The 16,786-nt window shown below is 39.1% G+C and overlaps 1 long non-coding RNA gene across 1 annotated transcript; it reads left to right on the plus strand.

Moving 5' to 3' along the window:
• Positions 1-13,336: 13,336 nt before the first annotated feature.
• LOC139125790 (uncharacterized) lies at positions 13,337-14,204 on the plus strand. Its single transcript, XR_011550347.1, has 3 exons — positions 13,337-13,406; positions 13,595-13,675; positions 14,121-14,204. It is a non-coding gene; the product is annotated as an uncharacterized lncRNA (long non-coding RNA).
• Positions 14,205-16,786: the final 2,582 nt, after the last annotated feature.

Raw genomic sequence — 16,786 nt, forward strand, 5'->3', positions numbered from 1 at the left:
TGGCTATACTCATCCTTTTGAACAAATGGAGAGGAAGAAAATGTATAAACTCTTAAGTGAATATATAAATTAAAGTAACGTTTATAAGTATCAATGCATGAAACATCAATGTACACTATAATATGGGTCGTTAAAACTGGAATTGACTTGCGAAATGAAAAACAAAAATATAATGACTCATGCTGATGATGTGAAAAGTTAAATTTTGATATATTCTCCCTTTAAGGCACCGTTTGCCCCCGCCCCCCCCCAAAAAAAAAAGAAAAAGAAAAAAGGACAGGAGTCTTGGAACACCTTCCTCAAAAAAACCATTCCATGAAAAACTAGTACAACTAAATAATGCAGTCAAACAGTACTTACCTCCTTAAGGTCTATGGTTGAGTCGTTATCCTTGTATTTAAAATATAATGAAATTAAAGAAGATGAAGAATATTGATGGATGGCACTTTCCTATATATATATATATATATATATATATATATATTATATATATATATATATATATATATATATATATATATATATATATATATATATATATATGTATGTATGTATGATATATATATATACATATTAGGCCTAACACAAATTAATTCTAATACAGAGTACTAATATATGTTACTTAAGGTAGTTAGATACCTTATAGACACTTTCAGATTTTATTTTTTTCTCCGTTATACGTTATAGGAGTCCAAAACCCCAATAAAAATATATTTCTGATAGCCCTGATATTTGGAAATCCGACCATTTACAGAATAAAGTCATTATTTGCATAATGGTCACGTGACAAGCGTTTTGCTGAACCTTCCAAAAACCCTTTTTCTTCCCTTTAGCGAAAATGCTGCACAATTTCTGCCTTGACAAGCTTTGGTAATACCTTTCAATCCGTGTATGGGATGTGCTTTTGTATTTTTTTGCTATGCACTATTAAAGGTGACAGACTCAGGTGCTTTTAAAGGAATTGTAACTGTCGCGCCATATAATTTGCATTGAGACTAGGAGAAAAAATCACAGAATACGGATATGAAGGGTATTGCTAAGGCTTGTCAATGCATAAATTTCAACTTGAAATCGTGCAGGGAGGAAAACCAATTTCCGGAAAACGCTTTTAACGAGGCTATAATGCAGATAATGACTGTGTACTATGTACGGTCGGATTTCATACCAGAGCTTTCAAATATATACTAGTACTTATTTGGGTTGGGACCTCTATAGCCGAAAAAAAATAAAAATCTTAAAGTGTGATAATTTGTCACGAAAATGTTGCAGGAGTTAAATACACTTTTTGGGCCTACAGCTGTTTATACTAATCTTTTTCATAGCCCTATCGACTTAATGCTTGGCAGTGATTCCTAATGAAACAAAGTCATAATCTTCCAAATTTGCGCACAGAATATTAATATTCCAAGCTCACAATACATTAGCGTCCTTGGACGCGATCTATCAAGCTGCAACTCTTCTTTTTTTGGACTGTAACAATGCTGGCGTCACGAAATACCAGCATGGCATCGACAACATGGGCTTGCTCCTTTACACATTTAAACTTCATCCATTAACTTATTTTTCTCGTGCAGGTATCTGCGTACTACCGCCATGGTAATGGTGAATTTTATTTAACCAATCGTATTATTGAGCTGTTATTGCCGTTTGAATTTATTCATAGCGTGGTTTGAAACAAAAGATTTGAGCACAAGTTGATAAGTTGTACTTTTGTGTCTAATGTCGGTAAATCAAATATTGTCTTATTATAATCTTTATGGCGATGGTATCGACATAGCCAAGATACTGTATAAATGGACACACACAATCACAGGTAAAATGGAACTGGACTAACTAGGCCTGACTCAAACGCAGGCAGATTCATTTAAGAGCGGCTGAGCCGTTATACCTAGCCATGGTTCCGTATTCAATAAACAAGTTCCAGTTTCTATGTCAAACCCGTCGTCATTTCCAGCTTCTTTCTAAAAGATAAGACATGGTGGAGATACCAAACCCGGTACAAAGACTGACGTTGGGTCGTCAGTCACCGCTTGTCGCTAAGCGAGAAGCTCTACGATTAACTCCCCGAAGCACGAAAGTCACCGTAGCCAAGCGCCGAACACTTTGCCGACGAGCGAGTTCCCTGTGTGAGTAAATCTTCTACGATCCGCTCTCATAGAAACTATCAACCTGAAGATATACCTGAAACAGTTCACCGAAAAAGCACATCTTGAAGACGCGGAATCTACTCTTCCAGTGACGAGGAAACAAGCCATCCAAAACCAATTATGAACAATCTGCATGCAGTTATTCTATGATGCGATCAGTAAGTGTGAAATTTAGAATGATAGGTTTGTTTAATATGATTGTATTTTAGATTTATAAGAAAAACAAGAACATGCTCTCTGATTTCTTTTCAATTTTAAAAAGGCTCGTTAATCATATATCTACGACAAGTAACACATAGCGAATCTTCGAGCCTACTTCACACGCGGACGGAAAACTTAAATACAATAATGTAAATACAAGCTGGTTGGGAAAGAAGGAAATTTCTTTGTACGTTTCTTAACTTTCAATTTTTCGATTAAATTGTCATTTCGAAACTTGCGTTTATATGTAATCACTGTGAGAAAATTTTCAAACGACGAGATCGCTGAATAGAATTACTGAAAGGAAATCAACCACCTAGTCATTCAAAAAACCGGGCCAACCAATGCTGACAGGACACAAGCCTAGTTTAAACGAACTTTACAAGCGCCAGAAAAAAAAAATCAACTAAAGTTACCTCAAGAAGTAATAGATTAACTTACGGATAAAAACGATAAGACATTTTCTTGGTGCGCTAAGAACAATTGACTATGAGAACATTCCAACTTTTCCCCACACAGAAACTGGGCAGTTTGGATTATCCATACCTATCTTAATCCTACTGTTCGTAATGTTTATGTTGTAAACATATCTATCGCACACTTTAAACACCTTCCCGGGTTCTTGAACCCGGTTGGTCAAAATTGGCTGTTCTGGCCTTTTTGATCACCCCTCTTAAAAGTTTCATTAGCAATTAAGCCAAACACCGGAGACTCATGAGACCCGAACAATCGCAACAACACCAATTCAAAGAAAAGTCAAATTGGACTCCACGAACAGCAAAAAATACAAAAACCTGAAAGCTATCTGAAGCTGCTAAACTCGCACTTCTAGAGATACCCTTTCAAACAAGGAAACAAAACATGTCGCGTGCCCAAAGAATCGCGATAAACCAGCTTGCAAACAGTAGACAAATTACCGTAAAAAACCTTTGACAAGGGTCGGGTTTTGTCTTTGTCAACACAAAAGATTACGTACACGAATGCGAAAGGCAATTACGCAACACTAAGTATTATACACAACTAGCCAGTGACGACACAGAACAAATAGTAAACAAAGTACACGAACTATTAAACAAAAAGTACGAGAACAAACACATCGATCATGATACTTGTAAGTATCTTGATCAAGAAAACATAAAATCCGTACCCCGCAGTGGTAATTATTGCCTAAAAATTCACAAACCTCGGCAAAATTCTAAAAGACACACTATTCAAAACAAAATTTACTGAAGTAAAGAAACATAGAACAAACAAACTGAACCACCAAACGGACTCACAACGAGACCCAAAATTAATATACTTGCCTCGCTACTCGAAGAGCAAGACCACTAAAATGCATTAAAATAATGTTTCACAAACACAAACTAAGGAAAGAATCTACACTGCGACTGATGAGAAACCACACTCGGGTTTCGAAACGCAAGCGTCAAAGGGCCACTCTATCAACTCTGTAACACAATAGGTCCGGCTGCGTCTCGCCATAAGCTTTCCCCACACAAACAAAACATTACCGTACACACTGATCCAAACTTCCCTACAAATATCCGAGGCGAAACAAACATTTTTGTTAACACAAACAATCGGATAAGAATGTAGGAACACATTTTTGAAACGAATCAAACACAAACTCGACACAAAAACATTTTGGATAGTTAGGTGGAGCGTCTTTCACACTTTTTACATTCATTGCTCTCGTGTGGGGGGGTTGTCAACCTGATGTAATCGCAAATCCTCAGATTTCCATCTGATATAGGTATGTACGTAAACAAGAAAAGTAAACTCATGAATTTTAATAGACGGGGTGGCTGAGACCAATTTCAATAGAGATTGGTCTCAGCCACCCCGTCTAAGTCTGTGTGGGGAAAAGTTGTCATGAAGAAAGTGGCTGACTAAGGAAAAAGAACTCAACAAGAAAGAACAAACATTACAAAAACATTTATACTAAGTTATAACTGAAACTTTTCGTAAGTGTTTGTATCAATTGTTGAGTGGCACTTTGACATTTGCTGTGATTTTTTTTGTGCGAGATCGCGTAGTGTTGGAGGTAACGGCCGGCTCTATCATACTGCCCGATGTCACACCCTCATAAGCACAATACTGTTTCACGATTCGGTGAGATATTGCAATAGGAATTTTATCTACATTATGTTGTGTTGTATATTTTTCTCCGACTTTCTTGTTTCTATTGCGTATACTTTCACTGTTGCATCTCATTGCAACACAATTAGAATTCATTAGGGGAATTGGATGACAGAAATTATAACGAACTTTTAATGAAATCGAAATATTTACGTAAATTTTGCAAAATGATAGAATAGTGTAAAAAATTAGAAATTAAATGTAAAACAACAAAAATACATGGATTACTTTATATTCCTTAAAAAGTCGCAATCACTTCTCTAAAAATATTTTATTTTTGTGTAAATACCATACATAAACGAGACAAAATGCATAAATACCTCTAATTAATGACTTTTGAGTCAGTTCACTTTTGAAATGTCCCTTGCTTTTTACCTCAATTCGGGCTCAATAAACAATAAATGTAGTCAGGCTATTTTTGAAGTGACCCTGACTGACTTCACTATAAATCGATCGGAAGACTTCATTTTGGATAGGGCAAAGTAACAAATCGAGATTAGACTTGAATTTCAGTATCAAAAAAGTAAAGACAAGTTCAAACATTTTCATTTAAATATAAATATTGTTCATATGTATTGAACAATATAGCATTAGATAAAGTCATGCAATGATTCTTACCCGTATCATTTGCACAACATCGAAAATTTCGGATATAATTTTAACGATAGTTACCAAATACGGTGTAACATTTAACAAATTACTTAAATTCTTGAGAAATAGTGCTAATCCAATTATCCCAATTTAGTTCCAATCTTGTTTTGCTTACTTGTGGCCTTATTATACAAATAAACCTTTGTATGAAATCCAATTGTTTAACTTTACCTGAATGCCCAAATCTGAAAACGTCCATTTTTGCTTCGTTCAAAACCTTTTAAAGAGTTCAGTCCAACAAAAAGTCATTCCACGCACTTTAAATCAGACGTTTTATTACGAATGAGGATCTATTCGATAGCCATTTTTGTAAAGACTTTTGGAACACAAATGCGCGGTCTCTATTTTCGTTTTACGTTAAGGTGAAGTACTACGAATTACGTCAAAATTAGGTTGTGGTGTCATTTTCTTGAAACTTTGCACAAATATTCTTGGAAGCTGTGCAAGTGCAAAATGAAATAAAAAATGGGGGTCACCAGGCTCGTTTCCATGGAAACGGACGTTAAAATGGCGTCGTCAGAAATAAATAAAAATGATATAATTCACTTAAACTAAAGAAAGCAATTATAAAACGCTTAGCAAATGAGTTAATTTTAATAAATACCAAGACATAAGATCCATATCTATCGAATATATAGTTTTCATGACGTTTGTAAAGAAACTTTGACATAAGTATCGATTACAAAATGTCGATATCGAAATTATATCACTACATAATTTTCAAACTTCTTCCTGTCGCTTTGAATGGTGTCATTTTGACCAAACTTGGCGAATAAAATCCTGACATAATACCATTTAGTTTACACTTTTAATAAAAGGGTGTCACAACGCTACTTTTTACAATATCTCCAGGTGAATGGGTAATATGCGCCATGTAAATGGGAGAGAAATGTTAATTTTTCGCTCATATTGAATAAAAACCAGCTTCCTAGGGGGTCAAAATATGACAAGGTTATAGGTCACATGTATTTCTAAGAGACTGGGTCAAAAAATTAGTTAAAAGCGCAATTTCAACAATGACAGGTGATGTTAAATACATGCGCTACAAAATAACCCATTTGCGGCAGGCTGGACTTAAATCTGCGCAGAAACGTTCTAAAGCGCGTGCGCGTCCGAATTCGTCGCCCTTTACCTTAAGCCAGAGTGTTTTTTTTATTAGTAAGATTTAAAAACAGGCTTTATTTATTATTATGCTGACGGCAAAACAAGCGATGATCACAAGAAGACGCAAAAAGTCCGCCATCCAAATGCCTATACGCTTTCTATTATTATTCTTCGAGCACAAGTATGTGACTATCTTACCTCTAAACCGACTGCTGGATGGGATTAAAACAGTTATGGAAATTTATCACAAAAATGAGTTAATTAACTGCTTAATTTTATATTTCGTCAAATCAAGAGTGAGGAGACGCAGATGTGCAGCATCACGTGACCTCCTCTGTCCTTTTAGAAAAGTAAATCAATGTAACAATTGCAACCTACTTTAACTTGCAGTTTTCTTTTCCAATAAACGCTGGACAGCAGAACCCCTAGCAAAACAGCTACTGGAACGAACACAATTAGTGATACTAAAAATAATATACCACCAATATTGGAGGAAGAAGTACCTGTGAAAAAGAGTATAAGAAAGGCAATTACAAACGCATTTGATTATATGAGTATTCAATGTAAAACATTGCCATATATTCGCTTTGATGCTGAGAAAAAAAATGAAGAGTGACAGAGTTAAAAGAAAACGGGGTTGAGAAGGCAGAGTATACAATGTGTCATTTACCTTTCAGTTTAATTTCTCTTCTAACTTCTGTGTACTCTTCCGTATCGTCGAAAAATAGTGTGAATGCCTGGCATTCGTAATAACCAACATCTGTCGTTTCAAATCCGTTGATTTCATATATGAGTTCAAGTCCATCAACTGCTATAAGTTCGCGCTGGTCATGGGTCAATCTAAGCCTGTATGGATCGGGATTTCCATCTAACGCTCTGCAGGTTATAGCGACACAACTGCCTTCGTTTACTTCGTATGATGGATGTATTGTCATGTTAATTGTTGCCGTATCTGGTGAGAGAGAGAGAGAGAGAGAGAGAGAGAGAGAGAGAGAGAGAGAGAGAGAGGAGAGAGAGAGAGAGAGAGAGAGAGAGAGAGAGAGGGGGGGGGGGCAATGACAGATTCAGATGCAGAAAGACTGCTTTGTCATTCTACAAGCGTCCGGGTGTACGATCATGTATGTATGTATGTATGTATGTATGTATGTATGTATGTATGTATGTATGTATGTATGTATGTATGTATGTATGTATGTATGTATGTATGTATGTATGTATGTATGTATGTATGTATGTATGCATGCATGCATGCATGCATGCATGCATGATGTATGTATGTATGTATGTATGTATGTATGTATGTATGTATGTATGTATGTATGTATGTATGCTATCTATCTATCTATCTATCTATCTATCTATCTATCTATCTATCTATCTATCTATCTTTTCTTTCTATCTATCTATCTATCTATCTATCTATCTATCTATCTATCTATCTATCTATCTATCTATCTATCTATCTATCTATCTATCTATCTGTGTATGTATGTTCGATTATGTATGTATGTATGTATGTATGTATGTATGTATGTATGTATGTATGTATGTATGTATGTATGTATGTATGTATGTATGTATGTTGTATCTAAATATGCATCTTTGTATACGTATATGTACGTATCTATATGTATGTTTCTTTGTATATACCTTAATATATAACCCAGTGGTATTTTTCTCTGTTTGATGTCATCGTATACGAGTGTTTTTCGCGGAGCCTTACAACTTCGAGCCGAAGGCGATAAGTTGTACGGCTTCGCAAAACATTTCTGTATACTGTGACGTCCAACCCATAACAATTCCATGGGATTGTACATTTATTACATGAATACTCTTCTTATTTTCTTTCGATATGGATGGATCAAAATTGTGTAACAAATTGTAAGATATTTTTCGCGATCTGTGTCTTATTTATGCGGAATACTTTCATTAAACAGTAAATGTGCAAATGTGCAAATGTCTGGAGGTATACTTCCATTCATAAAATCGATCAAGTTGAAATTTTGATACATCAAATTGTATATCCACAATAAGACATACGGATTCGGTCACTTGAACGTGTCAATCATAGTCTCGCCCTGGACCGATGCCAAGGCAAGTCGGTCATCGGCAGACATAGCTTTCACTGCGCTACCGACGTATAGCCATATCATTTTGAGTTAGAATATTTAAAATTTGGAGTTATTTAGAATATTTTCAAATATATTTATGGAGTAAATGCAACGATACGATCGAAACAGTAGTTCTGGTTCTTAGAGATGCCGTAGCTTTTTAAAATATCACAAGTTTACGACCTTGGCAAGCCCGAAAGATTCCGTTCGTTGACACACAGAGTGTTCGCTTGTGGTGGGCAAAGCGCTGCCGACACTGGTCTCCGTCGTCAACTTGTCAATACCCATCTCGGTCATCAATGTTTTCGTCTTACGGACTTGATGTTTTGCCGTGAGAAACAAATCGCCCTTAGATATATGCTAATTTTGTTGCTTGACGGAAAATATGTTCTGTTTTGAGTGTTATCTGAGTCAACTTCCGAAAGACATCGGATTCCACAGCACTGTACTCGACAGCTTAATGTCTTCACAACACTACGCTCCAGCAGGTTCGATTTCGATCGAGAATTAACGGGTTTCTTCGGTGAGATGAAGGATATTTATTGTTGTTCACCGAACGACTTTGTGCTGTGCCTCCTATGTTGTTTTCCCGAAGATTATGCGGTACTCATTTATTTAGTTGAACTTACGTTGAGGTGTAGATCTTGGGTTTATCGCCAACCATGATCGTCAGGTACGACGTCGACGTCCAAATTGAGCCTTACGACTCGGCTGGAGCCGTGACGTTACTGAGCCATTAAAACGAACGACGGTGTGCTCATTCGATTCTTGGGAAGAGCTACAGCTTTAGGGGCAACATCAAAAGTTCAACATAATAAATCTAACTTAATTGCTTAAGTTTGGCCTCAGACCCCCCCCCCACCCCTCTTCTAACTTAACTGACCTAAAATTGAAAAACATTGCGGACTCATACCCTGTACTAATTCTTTCAAACGACGTACCAATGTACCATTGAATTAAATAAAAATTGAAAACCATTATAAAGTAACAAAAATACGGGTGACTGGATCGGTGTAGCGTACAAAAAACAGCCTAGAAATCGTAAAATTTGCCCAAAAAGACGTTAAATCGTTTTTGACTGCACAGAAATTAATTTGGCCAAAAACCCCCTACCCCCAAACTTAAGCAATTAAGTTTTTTTTTTCAAACATCGATCTTTTGACGTCGCCCCTTAGCGACTCGAAATTTCATTAGCCATGCCTTCTATGTTTCTATGTCTGAATCATTATAAATCGGTCTGTCGTGCGGCGTGCATTGCGGTACCATTGCAGGAAAAAAAATCCGGTTGATAACAAAAACAGGGGTAATAGACAGGTTTGGCTACACTTTTTACGAGAACGTGAACGCGTAACGTCACGATGATGCCATCGACTTGTGCGTGCGCTCTCCACGTACATGGACCCGGCGTCGCCTATATACGGGCAAACAGCTGTTTTCACGTAATTCGTAAGCGTGTAAATTTATTCTCATCTTCAGGTATCAAAACATGATATAAACTGTGAATCACTCATGCACGTTGTTAGATGGATATACGATAGTGACATCCTAAAGATATCCATGTATTTTCATTATTTTATATGTGAAATTTCTTCATCGATTCGCGGCATATCGGAAAACAATGGAGCTATCCCCGTGATGCGGAAACAGACTACGGGACCCACACCAAGCCGAGTTAATCTTACGCGTGCAACATGATAGGTTGACGTTAGGCGTAGCCAAACGGATTTTTGCACGTGGACGTGTATGCCAACACCAACGTGGATTCTACGCGTTCACGTTTACCAAAAATCGTGTAGCCAAACCTAATAAGGATTTCTTATCCGTGCTGGTGTACGTCACACAGGTGATGATATTGGCAAGTTCATATGATAAATATATGTATTTACATTTTATCTTTGTACGTATACACCCTTATGACACTTGAGAGAAAAGCTTCAAACACTTCAAGAAGGATTACAAAAGTAATGTTATTAAAATTTTATATTTATATTACACTGCACTTCAAGATACAGGTATCATTTCCCGTTCCATGCGACCCATCGTAGAAAGTATTTGTGCTGTACAGCTTTGGTTACCGTCTAATTCCCTCGTTACGTTGACGATGTCGACAATTGCCTCCCCATACTCGGAACCATCAGCGAGAATCCACGAGAATTCCACGTCCATCGGGTTAGCATCGATCAGGCTGCACGTCAGTATCACAGACTTGCCCTCCCTGGCAAATGCGTCAGGTGATATAGCTTTAACGGAAGGAGGAACTGAAATTGAATAAGATGTGTGAAAATATTGACAACCATCTACAAATCAGTCTAACCAACACACTCTTTTCTCGATACAATCATTAATCTGTTGAAGATATGGATGCGTACATATACCTTTATGCCTGAGTAGTATAGAACGGCACCGTAACACTCTGATTTGGGTCCGTGGCGCGGTGGCGCGTGTGGCGCGGACCCCCTAGCTTACCCAAAAAAAGTGTGGCGCGCCCGATTTGGGTCCGTGGCGCGGTGGCGCGTGTGGCGCGGACCCCCTAGCTTACCCAAAAAAAGTGTGGCGCGCCCAATTTGGGTCCGTGGCGTGTGGCGTGGACCCCCTAGCTTACCCGAAAAAGTGTGGTACCCCCAATTTGGATCTGTGGCGTGTGGCGCGGACCCCCTTGCTTACCCAAAAAAGTGTGGCGCACCCAATTGGGTGGGTGGCGTGTGGCAAAGCCCCAGCCTACGTAAAATCTTTTTTTTTTAATGTGGCGCCCCCCCAATTTTGGACCGTGGCGCGGTGGCACCCGACTCCCCTAACTTACCCAAGACATTTTAAAACGTGTCAACATAAGATCTTTTCACCATGGCAACCCATCCATCGTTCTTCTGATTGGCTGATATGTGTTATGATCCTATCAAATTCAAAGTTGATTGGTGTGAACAGGAATTATGCAAATGAAGAAGGGTAGATAAAGCACTTTTCACTCCAGTGTGGCTCACACTGCTGATAGTAGTATAGAGTGGCACCGTAACACTCTCATTTGGGTCCGTGGCGCGGTGGCGCGTGTGGCGCGGACCCCCTAGCTTACCCAAAAAAAGTGTGGCGCGCCCAATTTGGGTCCGTGGCGCGGTGGCGCGGGTGGCACGGACCCCCTAGCTTACCCCCAAAAAGTGTGGCGCGCCCAATTTGGGTCCTTGGCGTGTGGCGCGGATCCCCTAGCTTACCCCCAAAAGTGTGGCGCGCCAAATTGGGTCCTTGGCGTGTGGCGCGGATCCCCTAGCTTATGCCAAAAAAGTGTGGCGCGCCCACTTTGGGTGGATGGAGTGTGGCAAAGCCCCAGCTTATCTAAAATCTTTTTTTTTTTTAACATGGCGCCCCCCCCCAAATTTTGGACCGTGGCGCAGTGGCACCCGACCCCTAACTTACCCAAACATTTTAAAACGTGTCAACATAAGATCTTTTCACCATGGCAACCCATCCATCGTTCTTCTGATTGGCTGATATGTGTTATGATCCTATCAAATTCAAAGTTGATTGGTGTGAACAGGAATTATGCAAATGAAGAAGGGTAGATACAGCACTTCTCACTCCAGTGTGGCTCACACTGCTGATATGGTCTATGATGAAGATGTGCGCCATCTATCGACCAGCTGATAGATTCTTTTGTCCGTCATAGCCTGCCGCCCGTCGAGTACGTAACCGTCATGAGCTGGGACAGTTCACCAGAATTTTCAGCCAGCCAGTGGCAAAAGATCATAGAAATTGAGGAAGATTATAAAAGGCAGCTACAAGAAGAAAACCAGGTATGTAATTTGAATGATACGTCCGCCCGTATTTTGCTAAAATCTGTGTAACCGTCATACAGTCGATGTTGCTCGGCAATGTACACTGTGTAGTCAATGCTGCGGGCAAGTGTCTATAACGATAAATTAACATACTTTCATGGATAAAACACAAATAAATTCCTGTGCGCTGAATTTACACATTTCTTGTTGTTGAATACTACTCATCCAAAGATGGTTAGAAATGAATGTTTACAAAATGTGGAAAATTGTATTGTTGGATCTCAACGCTGGGCGCCGTGTTGGCGATTTGCACTGTGCCTGTGTGTGTGGGACGCGCGGCTTGTACATTTATCGTCTGCAACGGTTTGTTTACATACTCGCTGAATCACTTTTTTTTGAGTATTAATGGATTTTTTCGAATAGTTTCTCATTTTTCTTCCATAATAAACACTGATATGGTGTCAGCTACATAGGTGTATATATGAATGTTTGATGAATTGTGTAAAGGGGTGAAAAACGCTTAGGTGTTTGCCGATCAAATCAGTTCATTTCAGTGGCGGTAGATTGTATACTATACTGTAGGGAATGTGTGAAAGCGTACGCTGCTCGGCCGTCAACTGTGTATTGCGTATGCCACTGTATTTGCTCCAAACGTTTGTGAACGAATTTTCATAATACTCTAGAGCTTAAGAAAGAGATAATTCGTGTATATGCTAGCATACACTGATATATTTTGAGTGCTAAACTGTACAAAACCGGCGATATTTACCGATCGATCAGTTTGTAGAGCTGGTAACTGTTACAATGTACATTGTTTTGTCACGTCATTCAACCGTCGACGGTTGTTTACACTCTAGAGGTCACAGCGTTCGTGTCGTGTCTGAATCTTGAGCTGAGAACCCGTGTAACAATATGACTACCTTTCAGTTGTAAACTGACAGAAGCTGTTCCTGCAGTCATAAAAAATACTGAGGACGTTTTCCCCTTTGCCTCTTTATTTCAGAATCCAATCGAAGAATACGATGGAGACGTGGCTGACCTCTCCGAGGAAAGTAACGGGGGTGAATGTCCAAGCTCGAATGGGTAAGCTGGAGGATAATTACTCATAAAATTCATTTACCTTCGTTCATCAAAGATTATAATTGTTGTGCATTTATGAGTTCAAAATTCATCTGATATAATACCGGTTTTTTTTTTATGTCTTTCCTTTAATCATACAGAAATGGGGAGTCAATGCCTGAAACAAGCAAAGGCAATCTGGATTATTTTACTCCTCCACAAACTCCAAGGTAAGTCTCTCTCTCTCTCTCTCTCTCTCTCTCTCTCTCTCTCTCTCTCTCTCTCTCTCTCTCTCTCTCTCTCTCTCTCTCTCTCTCTCTCTCTCTCTCACACACACACATACATACATATATACGCACATATGTGAAATATTAAGTTTTTTCCCCTCAAAATAACATGAAAATATTTTCCCCAACAGAATCTCAAAATCTGTTGCACCTTCAACAGAGCAAAAAGATGATACAGGTAATGGAGGAGTCTCATCTGCGAAGAAATCCAGGTATTTAACTATTTTCATGTCTTTGAATTGATTATTTTATTTCATTGTATTAGTACACATTTATGCATGTATGTATACATGCATGCATGTACACATGTATGTATGTAAACACATGCATGTATGTATACATGCATGCCTGTATGTATGTATGTATGTATGTATGTATGTATGTATGTATGTATGTATGTATGTATGTATGTATGTATGTATGTATGTATGTATGTATGTATGTATGTATGTATGTATGTATGTATGTATGTATGTATGTATGTATGTATGTATGTATGTATGTATGTATGTATGTATGTATGTAACTGTCTTGCAATGCTTTTTTGTATGTTTGTAAATGTGCTCATACATACATTAATAGAGTAACAATTGATTAAATTATGTTTTTATTGAATCATTTATTTAATTATTTATTTTTTTTTATTTATTTCTTCAGAATGATGCCGGGTCCTTCTGATATAGGAGGAGCAAGCCGGACATTAAAGACAACTAATCATCAACCATCACCTGAATTTATGCAGCCGGGTCCTTCTCATATAGCAGGAGCAAGCCTGACATTAAAGGCAACTAACCATCAACCATCACCTGAATTTATGCAGGCACTTGGACAAACTGATAATCAGTCCTCGGCTCAAGATCGCACATGTTCCCAGTGCAACAGATCATTTGTACGACACCGAGATCTCAAGCGTCATGTCAGTACTGTCCACGGTGAGAACATTCGTTTCCCTTGCCCATGCTGTGATCGATCTTTCAGCCGCAAGGATAGCCTAAAGAGACACACAAACACTGTTCATGCTGAAACTCAAGATCATCACTTCACCTGCCCTGTGTGCGATCAAAGCTTGGCCTGCAAGGATTATTTGAGAAAACACATCCATGATTGCCATCGTCGTCCAAGCACATACAAGTGTTCAACATGTGATATGGTATTCACCAGAAGGTCCCACTACACCAACCATATTAAAATTCACAAAAAATTGTCCAAGGCCGTCTCATACAAGTGTGCTAGATGCTCCCGCCGATTCAAATCATTTCAGGCATTGAAAAAGCACAGTCACAACCACCAGGAAGATGCGTACCATTCGTCCTTATCTTCTCCTTCATCTTCTTCTGCTTCCTCCTCTTCTGATGACGATGATGCAGACAATGTGCAAGCAGGTGGTCATCGACAAAAGCAACATGATGCCAGCAATAGTAACAGCAGCAGTAATAGCAGAGAGGTTGACAGCAATGAGGAAAGCGTCACACGTACCTCGGGCAGATTACCTGTTGATCCACTGGAACCAATCTTTGATGACAGTGATGATGGTAATGTGGAGCCTGACATTCTACCCCTCTACAGGGAAAATTGGCTCCACATTCGATCGAGACATCGTGAGGGAAACCCATTGCTGGACGTCTTCAATTCCGAACCCACGGTGGATTTCATCGTAATGAGATAGCGCGATACCTTCAGACAGTTCATCAAAGACAGTCCACTCAATACAAGGTAAATCTTGCCCTTGGTTTCATCATGCGTCATGTCGAAACGGGAGCATTGAGGTATTTTTATCCATCCCACAACAATCACCTGTTAGATGCGCCAGTTCTCATCAGGAATCAGGATGATCTGAATGACTTTCTAACCCGTCTACAAGACACTGATATACTTGAACACATCAAACAGAATAGACCAGACTCAAAATGGGTGATTGAGCTGATCACAAATATCACTGTTTACATCGTCAAAATGCCAAAGCATTACATCGGCTGCAGTGATGTCACCCTCCCAGATTACCTGATGACGTCTCGAAGTGTTGTACCTTTGATCCACTGTCCTCGTACAGCTCGTCCTTACAATGACAAGTTCTGCTTTTTCCGCTGCCTTGCTCTTGCCAAAGGGTATGAAGAAAAAAATCTGGAAGTTGCGGCAAAGCAATACTCACGACAGTTTACACAAAGTCAGGAACAGACTGATAGTGTCAACTTTGGTGGTGTGTGTCATTCGAGGACTTTCCAACTCTGGAAGACCTCTTTTCCATCAATATAGAAGTCTGTGAAATGAGTATCGAGGAAGAAGACGATATGACAAGGGGTGAAAGGATCGTCAAGCACATTTATAGATCCATGAGAAAACACAAGGACACTATGTATGTCAACCATTATGAAGGTCATTTTCATACATTAAAGATTTTGACCACTATGCTCAGTCATACAAGTGTTCCTCCTGTGATAAACTCTTCAACCACTTCAGAAACTTAGCCAAGCATGAAAAAACATGCTCTGCAGGGACAAAACACAATTTTCCTGGAGGTGTATTTCAGCTCAACCCAACAGTATTTGAATCTCTGGATGATGTGGGAATCATGGTACCTGAAGAATTGCGATTTTACCCCTACAGAGCAACATTCGATTTTGAATGCTACTTGGATAAGGACAGCTTACCTTCAAATGATGCAGAGAAACTCCGTTTTGTATCCAAGCATGAGTTACTCAGTGTAAGTGTCTGTAGCAATGTGCCATCCTATGAAGAGCCACGATGTTTCATCACAGATGGGAACCGCCAACATCTGGTCTCTGAAATGCTACAATACTTACAAACCATCAGCCAACAGTGCTACGAGATCATGAAACCTAGATTCCAGGAATTTCTTGAAGAACTGGACAAGAGAATTCAGAAAGAAGGAGGTGGCGAAGAGGATGATGATGATCACCCCTTGTGTCGACTTAAACCTGTTTCACTAACCACCTGAAACAACTGCCAGTCCTTGGCTTCAACTCTGGTCGGTACGATCTCAATGCAGCCAAGGCATATATGTGGCCAGAGCTTCTACGGGAGAGTACAGTAAAATTGGTCATCAAGCGATGTTCAGACTACCTGACTCTGGAGACTGACACTCTTCGATTCCTCGACATATCCAATTATGTGTCACATGGCTGTAGCTACAGTCAATTCCTGAAAGCGTACAACGCCACTGAAGAAAAGGGTTTCTTCCCATATGAATGGATGGACTGTCTCGAAAAGCTGGGATCCCCATCACTTCCACCACATGAAGCATTCTACAGCACACTCAAGCAAAGAAATATCAGTGAAGAAGAGTACCTGCTGTGTCAGCAAGT

The sequence above is a fragment of the Ptychodera flava genome, chromosome 3 (genome assembly GCF_041260155.1).
Source record: "Ptychodera flava strain L36383 chromosome 3, AS_Pfla_20210202, whole genome shotgun sequence".
In the NCBI taxonomy this organism is placed as follows: Eukaryota; Metazoa; Hemichordata; class Enteropneusta; family Ptychoderidae; genus Ptychodera; species Ptychodera flava.